The sequence below is a fragment of the Maniola hyperantus genome, chromosome 20, assembly GCF_902806685.2.
Source record: "Maniola hyperantus chromosome 20, iAphHyp1.2, whole genome shotgun sequence".
NCBI lineage: Eukaryota > Metazoa > Arthropoda > Insecta > Lepidoptera > Nymphalidae > Maniola > Maniola hyperantus.
Window position 1 is genome coordinate 2,276,265 of NC_048555.1, and position 14,095 is coordinate 2,290,359.

Here is a 14,095-nt window from a genome sequence, read left to right on the forward strand (position 1 = left end):
AGGATACGATTATGCACCTTTCGGAACCCTAAAAACCAGTGATTATAATTAATCGCACTTGAAACACTGTAGATTGTAAAACAAATCGTAATTAAAAAAAATAAAAATCCGACTGCCCTGCCCAAAAAGGAACTAAAAAACTTTTCACATTTGAAAGGGGCATCAAACAGCAGCCATATTGATTTTCTCAAAAATTTACATCCTGTGTCAATGTAAGGTTTCTTCCATCATCCATCCAAATTTGTTGAGGCATTTAGAAGTTATGGTAAAATAAAGAAACTCATATACATACACTCTGAACACATTACACTCCTTTTTGGGCAGTCGTGTAACAAACATAGTACTTACTAGCTTTGTTTTTTATAATGTTTTTAATTTAGGCAGGAAGTTTTTTTTAATATTTAAACGAAATAGAATCACCACGGAACTCTACCTTAGAAGTTAGAACGGGCTTGACCGGTATGAGAATTTCTAGATATTTTAATTAGGATATGATTAAGATTAACCACAAAAAATATCATTAAAAGTTAAAACTGGTTCACAATGACGCAAAACTCATGGAGAAATGAACTGGTAAAACCAAAGGGATTGTTATTAATACAGTTTTATTTTTCGTACCCACTTTGTGGTCAGTTTTAATGTTGAATTTCCGAATTAATTATGTATATCATAGGTATAAAAACCGGCCAAAAGCGTGGCGGGCCACGCGCAGTGTAGGGTTCAGTAGTCACAATCCTCGAAAAACAGATATAACTCCTTAACCTGTGAACCCTACTTAGCCATGATAGTTTTGCTTTAAAATTGATTATATACACTACTGCTGTGAATTTTTTCACGTTCCTATATACTACCATTTGGCTGATAGAGGTGGGGGAGGACGACGACACTTGACTCTAATAAAAATAAGCACTTTAAAACATAATATTTTACAAACGCATCTAGAAATCGAAAAATGATGTTTCCACACCCACAGTATTTTTAAAAGACCTATTCAACGATACCCCACACTATGGGGTAGACAAGAAAAAAAAATTCAACCCCACTTTACATGTAGGGGAACTACCCTAAAAAAAAATGTTTATCAAAGTTTTATTTCACCACTTTGTCGGCGTGATTAATATTTATACCCATACCAAATTACATATTTCTAGCACTAATAGTCTCTGAGATTAACCGAGGACGGACGGACATGGCGAAACTATAAGGGTTTCTTGTTTACTACGGAACCCCAAAAACAAAGTTTGTAATGGAACTTTTACGTTATACTTAATTTGCATATTTTTGTTTTGATAAATTATAACGAAAACGTATCTGAAAAAAATAATCTTGAAAATCCCAACGGAACTGACGATTTTAAACAAAAAATATACGTTTCTGTAATGACTTTATACTTAGTGTCGCATTTAAAGCAATGTAGAGTTTTTATTTTTAGGAATCCATACAAGAAATCCTTATAATTTCGTCCAGTCTGTCTGTCGTGTTCATAGTCATCTTAAAAAAAAACTAGAAGAGCTGTAAAATTGAAAATCACAACTGTTATAGTAAACCTAATTAATCTATTTCCGCTAATGTACAGAGGCATCACACTAAACACTTATCACACTGGGGCCGATTCTCTTGTACACAATCTCTAAACTAAACTAAATTAACAGGTCTAAATCTCATCCTTTTCCGCAAGCAACATTATGAAAGGGATAGCAATAGATTTAGACGTGCCATTTAAGTTTAGTCATATATATGTTCTGTGGTTTAGTTTAGAGATTGTATACAACGAAATTAGCCACAAATCACACTAACCTCAGAATACAGAACAATTGTTCTGTATTCTGAGATGCTGGCAAAGTGTAGTTTGGCAGACTTTACACACCTTTGAGCATATTTTTCTTTCAGACCTCGTCAGAATCGTGAGGAAACCTCCATGGTTTTATCACGATGTTTTCCTTCTCGGTATAAAGCAAGTGAAATATATTTAATTGCTTTTAAAACGCACATGCACATACTCGTAGCTCCGAGAAGTTAGAGGTGCGTGTCCGGAGTCAAACTCGCGACCTCCCGATTTATAGGAGGCGGACGTCTTAACCTATCACGGCTATTACGGATCTCTGTTTAGGATGGTATATTATGCCCGTTGCCCGCCCTTGACCGTTTCATTTTCTTCGAAACGCGGTCAGGTTCTATTAAAAACACAATAGCTCAAAGATTCAAATTCAAGAGCTCACGTTTGTTGCGTCAGCCGTGCCGCGTCTTGCACCTATTTAGCCAACTAACTAAACTACCTCCTTCCTTCACTGCCTGACTTGTGGCCTAATAATATAGAAACTTTCACGGTACTGGCGCCTCTTGTATCAACCATCTAGCGTTTTCCTCGCTGTAGTGAGATGAAAAGTTGTGTTTCGTACGGGTGCAAATTTATTTGCGCTCGAGTCTTTGAATTCCTCGCTACGCTCAGGATTCTATCTTTGAACCTTAGAATCCTTCGCTGGCTCGGAATTCAATACAAACTCTCGGGACAAAATAACATCTTTGCCCCCTTGCATAGCAAATAACTATTACTATACCTAGCTAATACTAATTTCTGCGTTTATTAAGACGATCATAGTCGGGTTTTAGTTTTCAACTTTATGTCGCCTATTCTATCTTACATTGTTTAAAGTTTTTTAATTACCTATACTTACAATTTTTAAACCCCTTCATACCTACCTTAGATCTTTCGGTTGGACAAAATTTTCCTTAACAGAAAATTATAAATTTTTGTCTCCGGTCGCCGCAGACATACACGGCCATAACATGGCAATTTTTTTTAAACAAAATTTCCTTTTGTGCTTGTTGTTTCTCTATATACTTAAGAAACATAAAAACACGTTAAGTTTATGCACGGTTTATGTACTGAGTACCTACCTAGTACCTACTTACTAAACATTTAACAAAAACTTTAAAACAGAAGGAAAAATATATTGCTCTTAAACATGGTTAGGAAAACTGGACATCAAGTTATGTAATTTATTACTGTACCTACTAGCTGACCCTGCGAACTTCGTTCCGCCTAACAGTCGATTCAAATTTTTTAATTTTTTTTTAAATATCAATTCACTATCAGAAATTCTAAAATCCCCACGATTTAGGACTTCAGTACTTTGCAGCATCAGGATTGAGGAGTTAGGATCCGAAGTTCAATGATGTAGCCTATGCTTGGTACCTAAAATAATTTTGCATCATCCGCAGTTCCTGAAACATTATAGTTTAGGAGTGCTGTACCCTACATCATCAGGGTTGAGGAGTTGAGACTTGAAGTCTGAGAATAATGTCGTTGCTTGGTACCTGCAATATGAATTCACTATGAACACTTCCTGAATCTTGATAACTCAGGCGGGCAGTAACCCTGCAGCATCAGGATTAAGGAGTTGAATCCAGATTTTTTTATGTGACCACCACGAAAACTTTTTTTGTTGATTTAAAAAAAAAATTTGCAAATCGGTCCAGAAACCTCGAAAAAATCGATGTAGAAAAAAGAACCACCTCATTTTTGACAGTCGGTTAAAAACCGATTACCTTGAAATATTTACGGAACAATTTTTAAAATATCCCCTTTCTAACAAAAAAAGAATGAATGAAATCGGACTACGCGTTAATGAATTACAACTCAGTATACATTTTAACTTTCATCCCCTCTCCTACGGGAACCATGCTGAATTTCGGGATAAAAAGTATCCTATATTCTTCCTCATAGTATGACCTCAAATCGTACCAAGTTTCATTGGAATCCATTCAGTAGTTTCAGCGTGATGCGCGGCCGTGATACAGACAGACAGACAGACAGACAAAAATGAAAAAAATTACAGTTTTGTGTTCAGTATCGATTATAGAGTGCCCTCGAAAAAAAATTTTCAAAATATCTTCAATGTACAGAATTTGACCTGTTACAGTTTTATTATAAGTATATATATATTATATTATAAGTATATATATATTATATATATATATATAATATATATATTTAATATTTATTTATATTTATATTTATATTTATTATAAGTATTGATTGATTGATTTACACCAAAATGTTATTCACGATGATTTGGATTTTCAAATTTTCCACTAGATAAGTACGAATGTATTGTTTAAGCATAGATTAGCGTCTAGTTCGTCTTCCTGGGATAGACTTCCTAGTTCCTATACCAAAGGTTTCTATTGATAAGCCCTTACGAGGTAAGAAATAACGCAATAAGTAAGATAAATTTTAAAATATTAATTTCATGATAAACTCATCGCCTGCTCACTACAGAACACGGGTTTCCTCTCAATATGAGAAGGGTTTGGTCATACTCTATCACGTTGGCCAAGTGCGGATTGGCAGACTTCACACACCTTTGAGAACATTATACTCTTAGGCAAGCAGGTTTCCTCACAATGCTTTAATAAAATATTTAGTTGCTTAGTAGGTATATCCCGAAAATAGGTGCGTGCCCATCGAAATCCATCGAATGCGAAAGTGTGTTTGTTTGTTGATCTAGTGATATGTTGGTTTGTCCTTCAATCACGTCGCAAAGGAGCAATGGATCGACTTGATTTTTGCATGGGTATAGTTAATGGCCTTACCTTACGTATCTAGCAAATCAAAGATTCCCACGGGATTCTTAAAACCCTAATTCTGCGCGGACGAAGTTGCAAGCGGGCATCAGTTAGTTAAAAATAATAATATAATATTACTTGTATTGTATTAATTGCAAAAGATACAATGAGACTGATTAATTTGTGTTAAAATCGATTCGTTACATTTAGCTATTGTTAATTTGTTACCATCTTATGATACTTACTTAAATTTTTACCAAAGAAAAAGGGGAAAAATCGAAATAATGGATTAATCTATTTTAAAATCGATTCTAATAATTTAAAATCGACTCTCAAATCGATTAGTCACAAATACGATAGTGCAGGCACATCTACTCGTATGGTGCAGGTAAATAAAAGTACTTACAATGATATCCGTTACTTCGTAGTTCGTACACAGTGGTACACGTGGATTTAGGTTTTTATTTTAAAAATCTCGTGGGAACGGATGGATTTTCCGTGATAAAACTAAAAAATCAAGCCGTACAAAGCCGGGGCGGGTTACTTGTAGTAAATAAATAAGATCTTTATATTAAACTAGCTTATGCTCGCGACTTCGTCCGCCTGGACTACAAAAATTTCAAACTCCTGTTTTACCCCTTTAGGGGTTGAATTTTCAAAAACTCTTTCTTAGCGGATGTCTACGTCATGATAGTTATCTGCATGCCAAATTTCAGCCCGATCCGTCCAGTAGTTTGAGCTGTGCGTTGATAGATCAGTCAGTCAGTCACCTTTTCCTTTTATATATTTAAAGATATCTACCTAACTATACTTACTCTTTCAAATTAAGAAAGTTTTCTGTCTAACTACTGAGACACAGAGACTACATCGCCACTTCTTCACAGATCGACTGTTGCCTTGAATACAAATCGGATTGTGTCACAGTGGCTGATGTCAATCACACAATCTCGTACACAAGTACACGTAACCAGATAAAAGATAGATATCAGCAGTCTGTTATCTTTTATTTATATTTACTAAGATAATTAAGTAAGTAAATATTTTACTTTCCCTTTTTTGAATGTGTTACTGTTTTTCAATTTCAACGAACAATAATAATTATTAATGACCGTTTTTTGATTGCGAAGTCAAAGTCAATTGATTTATTCAAAATAGGTAATAAATTACTCTTTTTGATAGTCAGATGTTGGATTTGTAAGATATAGTGGATTATTACGCAAACTTAAAACTAAAGCTACGAGGGTTTCAAATGCGCCCAGGTCTGAGAAGAGCCCACAAACCTTGAAGAACCTAACCTGGTTTAAGTGATTTTGTAAAGAGGTAATAATAAAAAGAATACTCGGCTGAGTTTGTTGTGGGCTCTTCTAAGAATTGGGCGCGTTTGGAACCCTCGTAGCTTTAGTTTTAAGTACGTAAATAATTATCACCACTAGGTATATTATCATCTTACAAATTAACAATAATTTTGATGCTAACTTTGTTTGTTTGTGGTACTTACCATACCTACCGTATTAATTGATATTAATTTAAAGATACAGTTTCCTTAAACACGCTGCTGAGAAAAAGGGTCTTGACAGAAGACACGAAGTGATCCTATGAGGATTCCTTTTTTCCTTACTACGGAACTCTAAAAATTAAAATACCTACTTAACGATTGAGTTACCTATTTAACTAAACTTTATAGATGTTTTAAATTACGTAAATTACAATTCATAATTAATAATCCTCGTCATTAAGTATCTAACGGATTCCAAAAATCAACTACGAATTAGACTAACCAACGGTTACGCGCGCTTGTCAACTCGCAAAAAACGCGCAGTTTCGTGAATTTAGGTGTCGGCGCGGTCGCAAGTCGCAACTTTAACGGAGAGGAAAAAATACCTGCAGGCTTTTCACTGTGTGACGTAGAATGAAGTCGCGGGCGCGCCGGTTTCGACCAATCGCTGCGATTATACCCGCAATATATACTTGACATGAGACCGGTCGCGCTCAAAGTTTTGACGTACGCGGTTAGGATCGCACGCACGGTAAACTCGCGGGTGACCTTACGAACGACTCGTTCAACTATTTCGTTTGCTTTGGGAAAGTGATTTGTGTGAACCAACTCAATCGGACAACCGTGAGTAAAATTTTTCCTGTCTCATATCTTTGACTTTAAAGTTTAAACGTTTTTACTTATACCTGTTGTAAGTTTAAGCAACTGTAGGCTGTAACTTAAAGAGTTAAGAGGTACTTTTCCCCTGTCACCGTTGACATGTAGATTTGCGTGCGATACATAGTAATTGGGGTTCAGTGTTTATTAAGGTTTATTTACCTTTATCGATTATCTGATAAGCGTATATCGGCTTACTTTAAAAGTTTGTAACTGGATCAAGGTACGCGGAGCTTTTAAAGTTTAATTTTTAAGGTTAGGTTCATCTTGCGTTTTCTCTACTGTCTTTACTTAACTCGCAGTAACTCTACCTAGAGATTTAGAGGGAGTCGTTATATTATAATCAAATAAGCAATAGTGTTAGTTGCTCTTTTGATTGTTTTAAAAAGAAGCTGAAATTTTTATAATACTACTTAATTGGTTAAGTGTTTAAGTTAACCATTAATTTTATTTTGTATTTTCTACTAAGCTCCTTTAGAGTAGCATTTATTTAGTAAAATAAAACTTTACCTTTACTCTTTATAACAATCGATAAGTACCACATTATATGAACAGGTACATTTTATACATTCAAAAGTGCTTTGTTAGCAATAAAAACCGGCCAAGTGCGAGTCAGACTCACGCACCGAGGGTTCCGTACATACATACATATTATACATTCGGATTTTTTCGACATTTTGCACGATAAATCAAAAACTATAAAAATAAACAAAACTCAGTTTTAGAATGTACAGATAAAGCCCTTTGATATGGCACCCTAGCGTCACACGAGTAGATATTAGCGTGCCCTAGCATTGGTACTTATATTAATCTTACTTTGAAAGTAAAATACTATTTGTAATATAACCACAAATTCACGGTTTTCCGATTGTTCCCCTTACGTGTGCTACCCACCTACCTGCCAAATTTCATGATTTTAGGTCAACAGGAAGTACCCTATAGGTTTCTCGACAGACACGACAGACAGGCAGACAATGAAGCGATCCTATAAGGGTTCCTTTTTTCCTTTTGAGGTACGGAACCCTAAAAATGCACGTATCTACGTAGAGGTATGTCCCACACTTGCAAGATTAACTCTGATAGATATTGCATAAGCAACCGGTTGTCACTGTTGCGGTAAATTTTTAGCATTATCTGATCTGTATCGCTTCATCTTTGCTTATATCTGTTGCATAAAGAATCGGTGCCAAACGTCGATTCAAAAAACCAAAGATATTAGCTAAGTAAGTATAACTTTTTAGCTTACGTCGCATGCCAATGTTAAATCTAAATATATTGAAAGGAAAAGGTAATTGACTGACTGACTGATCTATCAACGCACAGCTCAAACTACTGGACGGATCGGGCTGAAATTTTTCATGCAGATAGCTATTATGACGAAGGCATCCGCTAAGAAAAGATTTTTGAAAATTCAACCCCTAAGGGGATGAAATAGAGGTTTGAAATTTGTGTAGTCCACGCGGACGAAGTTAAATTAAGGTAAGACGAGCATAAGCTAGTTTATTTGTAAATCTGCAATTGTAAATTAACTAACGTGACAAAAATGTTTTTCTTTGTAGTGGTTTTAGAAGTTTTTATTTTCTTTGTAGTGGTTTTTTAAAACTTTTTAGTGTAGTCATTGCTTGGTGGGTACCTAAAATATAAATTCACTATGAATACTTTTTGAATCTTGATAACTTAGGCAGGCAATAACCACGCAGCATCAGGATTATGGAGTTGGATCCAGAATTTTTTATGGACCACAACGGAAACTTCTAATGTTGATTTAAAAAAATTGCATATCGGTCAAGAAACCTCGAAAAAATCGGAATTACATACATAAAAAAACGGGGCGAATTTAGAACCACCTCCTTTTTGGAAGTCGGTTTAAATATGTGTTTAAATCTGTCGAGTTAAGAAGCATGGACGAGCAAAATCTGTGATTTTATGAGTCCGTAATCCAGTCACTGGATGGTTGGGATTCAATATTCAATATATCTTTAATCTATGGATAAGTTACGTAGGAACGTTATTAGGTACGTGTATTTGACAAAAATTATATGATATTTTTGACAAATAACAACATTGCTAAATAACCTATCGATAGATTTTTCGGCCGTAAGTGATTAATGAAAAGAGATCACGACCCTATCCGCCTTACTCAGAGTCGCTAATCGTTACTTAAGATTGAGTTAAAACGAGACAGATTTATGTCAGAGATATAGCTCTGTCTCGTTTAACTCAATCTTAAGTAACAATTAAGCTACTCTGAGTACGGCGGTATGTCTTTGGTTTTATATCAATGGCGGGATTATGTATAAGGATCGAAATTTATCATCTCAACATGCAATATCGGTGATCAACTTATCGCATCAAATTTCGGTGAAATCCCGCTTGTAATAAATAATCGATATCTTCGGAGATCGTTCAAACTTTACAAGACGTCTTTAATTGAAAAGAAATCCGAAACGATCAATAAAACTGACGGACATAAAACGATGAAGACTTTATTAAGTGCATGTGATAAAAGTTTTATCCTTAAACCCGTTATAAAGTCTTATTGCAGTTACCTACCTACTTATTTAATTTTGTCCTTGTTGGTCTTCCCGGTAGAAGACATTACGAATATTTGATTATATTTAAAAGCTCTTCGAAGAGTTTACTCTTCTTTTTCTTCTTCTCTACTACCTTTTGAATAGGTACATTCGGAAAAAAAGCTTCTATTCGATTTATCTTACGGCGCGTTCCCACTATGTCGTCGCCGTAATCATTTATCGTTGTAGTTTTGTATGAAAGAGTCGTGGACGACAGTTAGTCGTGTCGTTCTATATGAGCAGACTGCAGAACAATATACAAGCTATGCTAATTTGCACGATTTTTTTAACGTCGCGACACAGTGGGAACGTGCCCTTAGACTTCTAAGTTCAAAGTTATAAGGGTCTCGTTTGCAGTACTGAAAAATGTGTTGATTCTAATGCGTGTCGTAAATGTACCGTGGGATCAACTTAAATCGTTTACTAACGGTTCAGCCGTATTCGTTCATTAATAATAACTACAATATAATAATTCATAGGCGTTAAAATCTACATTTGTAATCTAATTATCCTTAATCTAAATATATAAAAGGAAAAGGCGACTGACTGACTGATCTATCAACGCACAGCTCAAACTACTAGACGGATCGGGCTGAAATTTGGCATGCAGATAGCTATTATGACGTAGCCATTCGCTAAGAAAGGATTTTTGAAAATTCAACCCCTTAGGGAGTGAAACAGGAGTTTGAAATTTGTGTAGTCCACATGGACGAAGTCGCGGGCATCAGCTAGTCTGACATTAAATTACTTAGCAACATTGTTCTTCTTCTTCTTCCTTGCCTTATCCCACGCTACGTGGGGTCGGCAGTCGGCACAACATTTTACTATTTTTTCTTTCACAGAAATAAATGAACAGTATCTATTTTCCGCTATAAGTTGTTATAAATAACGTAACAAATACTTAGAATTACTTTAGAGTGGAGTGACAGGCGACCAGTTTTTTATATAGCCTATTATTATCTGACCTCTACAACCCATTCTGGCTAAACTTATCATGCCTTTAGCAGAAATAATATCTTAGGTATCTAAGCCATAATGGCTTCGGTATCCTACAAATATTATACTAACTAGATGATGCCCGCGACTTCGTCCGCGTGGATTTATGTTTTTAAAAATCCCATAGGAACCCTTTGATTTCCCGGGATAAAAAGTAGCCTATGTCCTTTCCCGGGATCCAAGCTATCTTTGTACCATCAAATTTCATCAAAATCGGTTGAACGGATGGGCCGTGAAAGGCTAGCAGACAGACAGACAGACAGACACACTTTTGCATTTATAAAATTAGGTAGTATGGATTTAATAAATACTTAATATCGGATCGTCGAGCTGCTGCGATTTAACATGCCTAATATTCTTTACATAATTTTGAGAACATAGCTAGAACGGATAGAGAAAATAAAATCGGTCAAGTGCGAGTCGGACTCGCACACCAAGAGTTCCGTATCATCGATCAAGAAATAATACTTTTTTTTTTAATTTTCATGACAGCCATTTCCAAACTTTTATTATTTGTTGTTATAACGGCAGTAGAAATACACAACTCTCTAACTATTACGGTTCACGAGATATCTAAGTACAGCCCGCTGACAGACAGACAGACGGGCGGACAGCGGAGTCTTACTAGTAGGGCACCCTTCGGGTACGAAACCCTAAAAAGACTAGAGAAAAAACCGGCCGAGTGCGAATCAGACTCTCGCACTGAGGGTTCCGTAGTACAATGGTATTTTATCGACATTTTGCACGATAAATCAAAAACTAAGTACTTACATACCTACTACATCTCGTTCAAACCAATTTTCGGTGGAAGTTTTATCATTCTCTTATTTTAGAATTTACAAGGGGGGGACACATTTTACCACTTTGGAAGTGTCTCTCGCGCAATCTATTCAGTTTAGAAAAAAATTATATTAGAAACCTCAATATCATTTTTGAAGACCTATCCATAGATATCCCACACGTATGGGTTTGATAAAAAATAGATAGCTTATAGTTTCGGAAAAAAGTGGCTGTGACATACGGACAGACAGACGGACAGACAGACATGACGAATATATAAGGGTTCCATTTTTTGCCATTCGGCTACGGAACCCTAAAAAGGCAAGACCAAGGCCAGTTTGGGTGTGTCCATTAACTTGATTGGCAAATTCTGTAGAATGCAGCTGTTTATGATATAAACTGTGTTTATACAATCGTACCTAAGTGTATGCGCGAATGTAATCATTGCATTATGTTGTCAATCACTCGCACCAATCGGCCGTCGAGTGTCGCGACTCGCGGGAAACACAATACACCTACAGCCTTGAGCAATGTACTTTAAACCTATTTCTGTTGTCGTACGTACAGGGTTATGTTTTTTTTTAAATTTATTTATTCATATTAATTTTCCGAGTTTCCTACATATCTATCTCGCCAAACTGGTGGGCCAGTTTGTTGGCGAGGTGGCGCTCTTAATACTATGTACATATGTGTAGGGATATGTGCACCTGGTGAGGGTTTTTTATTGAAAACTAGCTGATTCCCGCGACTTCGTCAGCGTGGTTTTAGGTTTTTCACCTGGTCAGGGTTTTTTATTGAAAACTAGCTGATTCTCGCGACTTCGTCAGCGTGGTTGTACGTTTTTAAAATACCGTGGGAATTCTTTAATTTTTCCGGAATAATAAGATTAGTAGGATTTTTTGTCAGACGTAGACAGAATATTGATTGCACAGGTCTCCTCTCAGAATGATAAGGGTTTATGCCATAGTCCGCCAGTCGCCACGGTGGGCGCCGGCATGATCAAGTGTTGATTGGCTGACTTCACACACCTTTGAGAACATTGTGGAGAACTCTCAGGCATGCAGGTATCCTCACGAAATTTTTCTTCAACGTTAAAGCAAGTTATATTTAATGGGTTATTCCCGTTGAGTCACACCCCCGTGTGTAACACTACTTAAAATGCACATACCTAATATTATTATCTCCCAAAAGTTACATATATTATGTAGGTAATACTAGCTTATTCCCGCGACCTCGTCCGAGTGGACTACACAAATTTCAAACCCCTATTTCACCCCATTAGAGGTTGAATTTTCAAAAATCCTTGTATTATAGTCCGTACAAAATGACTCCTCACGCGCCATTTCAGCTCTATGGGTAAACTGTCATCTCAAAAGTACGGTTCACCTTTAGATAAAGACTGTTGACATGAAATTTGACACAAAAAGTTAAAATGGCGAGTGAGAAGTTAAAATTTTACGCGTTATAATTTTTTTAAATAATTTAAACAAAGACCGTTCGCTTATCTCCATGCCAGTATGCCGCCTATGAACTATTTGCGAAGCACACAGAACGTTGAAACGCTTTCAGTACACAAATACATTACCACTGCCTACAAGGTGTAGACTGTACGCAAATATTTATTGTTGCAATAATGTGGAACAGTTAGCTAGCTTACAAACCGGTACGAACTGAACTGAGACACGGGTAAAGAATATTGAATTACAAGCAAAAACTTATGCTTTGTTAAGGAAAAGAGACGGTCCAAGATTTAAGTAGCTATCACATTACAGATTAACTGTAGCCTATACTCTGTAATCTCTAGTAATAAATACTTAATCTAAATATATAAAAGGAAAATGTGACTGACTGACTGATCTATCAACGCACAGCTCAAACTTCTGGACGGATCGGGCTGAAATTTGGCATGCAGATAGCTATTATGACGTAGGCATCCGCTAAGAAAGGATTTTTAAAAATTCAACCCGTAAGGGGGTGAAATAGGGGTTTGAAATTTGTATAGTCCACGCGGACGAAGTCGCGAGCATAAGCTAGTTTATTATATACTGCCCGCGACTTCGTCCGTGTGGATTTAGGTTTTTAAAAATACGGACTTTCATCCCTGAAAATCCGTTGAAGTAGCCTATGTTACTCTCCGTCTTTTCATGTGTTTCAACTATATCTCTATGCCAAAAATCAAATCGATTGGTTGCTTAGTTAGGACGTGAAGGAAGGACAAACAAACAGACTTTCACATTTATAATATTAGTATGATAGTATAATAGTTTATAGTATAGACTAGCGGCCCGCCCCGGCTTCGCGCGGGTGCAATGTAGATACTAATGTGGTGTCAGTGTGGTTATTTTGTTATATTTCAATAGAAACACATCATTTTCTTCCGACATCTTAAACAATTATCTTCACATTTCAACTAATTAACACAAATCAATATAAAACTATAAACCTTCCTCTTGAATCGCTCTATCTATTGATGAAACCGGCATCATAATCCGTTGCGTATACAGAGGGACAGACGGTGGGAAGCGACTTTGTACAGAAAATTTAAAATATCATCCTATCAGTTATTAAAAGAAACAGGAGGTGCTTTGACCTCACCTGTGTACAGTAATTAATAATATTTTTATTTTACTTCTCCTTAACTGACAACTTTTACGCAAAAAAGTGTAACTCGAAGTTGGGGTCCTCCGCTTAACAAAACAAAATAATAGCGTCAAGTAAAAGACATCAACGCGAGTCTCCAAAAATATTGTATCCCCAAGAGATAGAATTAATAATATTGTAGCATTTTTTTGAAATAGTAAGTATTCTGTATTTCCATTTTATTTTGAATTTATTTTTACATTTATTAACTAACCAGCTTATTCCCGCTACTTCGTCCGCGTGGACTTCACAAACTTTAAACCCCTATTTTACCTCCTTATGGGTTGAATTTTCAAAAATCGTTTCCAAATTTTAGCTCGATCAGTCCAGTAGTTTGAGCTGTGGATTTATAGATCAGTCAGTCAGTCAGTTAGCTTTTCCTTTT

General features: G+C 36.0%; 1 protein-coding gene across 4 annotated transcripts in view; it reads left to right on the plus strand.

Moving 5' to 3' along the window:
- The window catches only part of ITP (ion transport peptide), a 104,127-nt gene that overhangs the window by 31,545 nt on the left and 58,487 nt on the right, over positions 1-14,095 (plus strand). The window contains exon 1 of one of the 4 annotated variants that reach the window (XM_069505523.1): positions 6,556-6,688. The exons of the other annotated variants lie outside the window; for them this stretch is intronic. The gene's annotated coding sequence lies outside the window, so the exon portion shown is untranslated. Of the gene's footprint in view, positions 1-6,555; positions 6,689-14,095 lie in introns of those variants that run through there. 4 annotated transcript variants of the gene reach the window in all.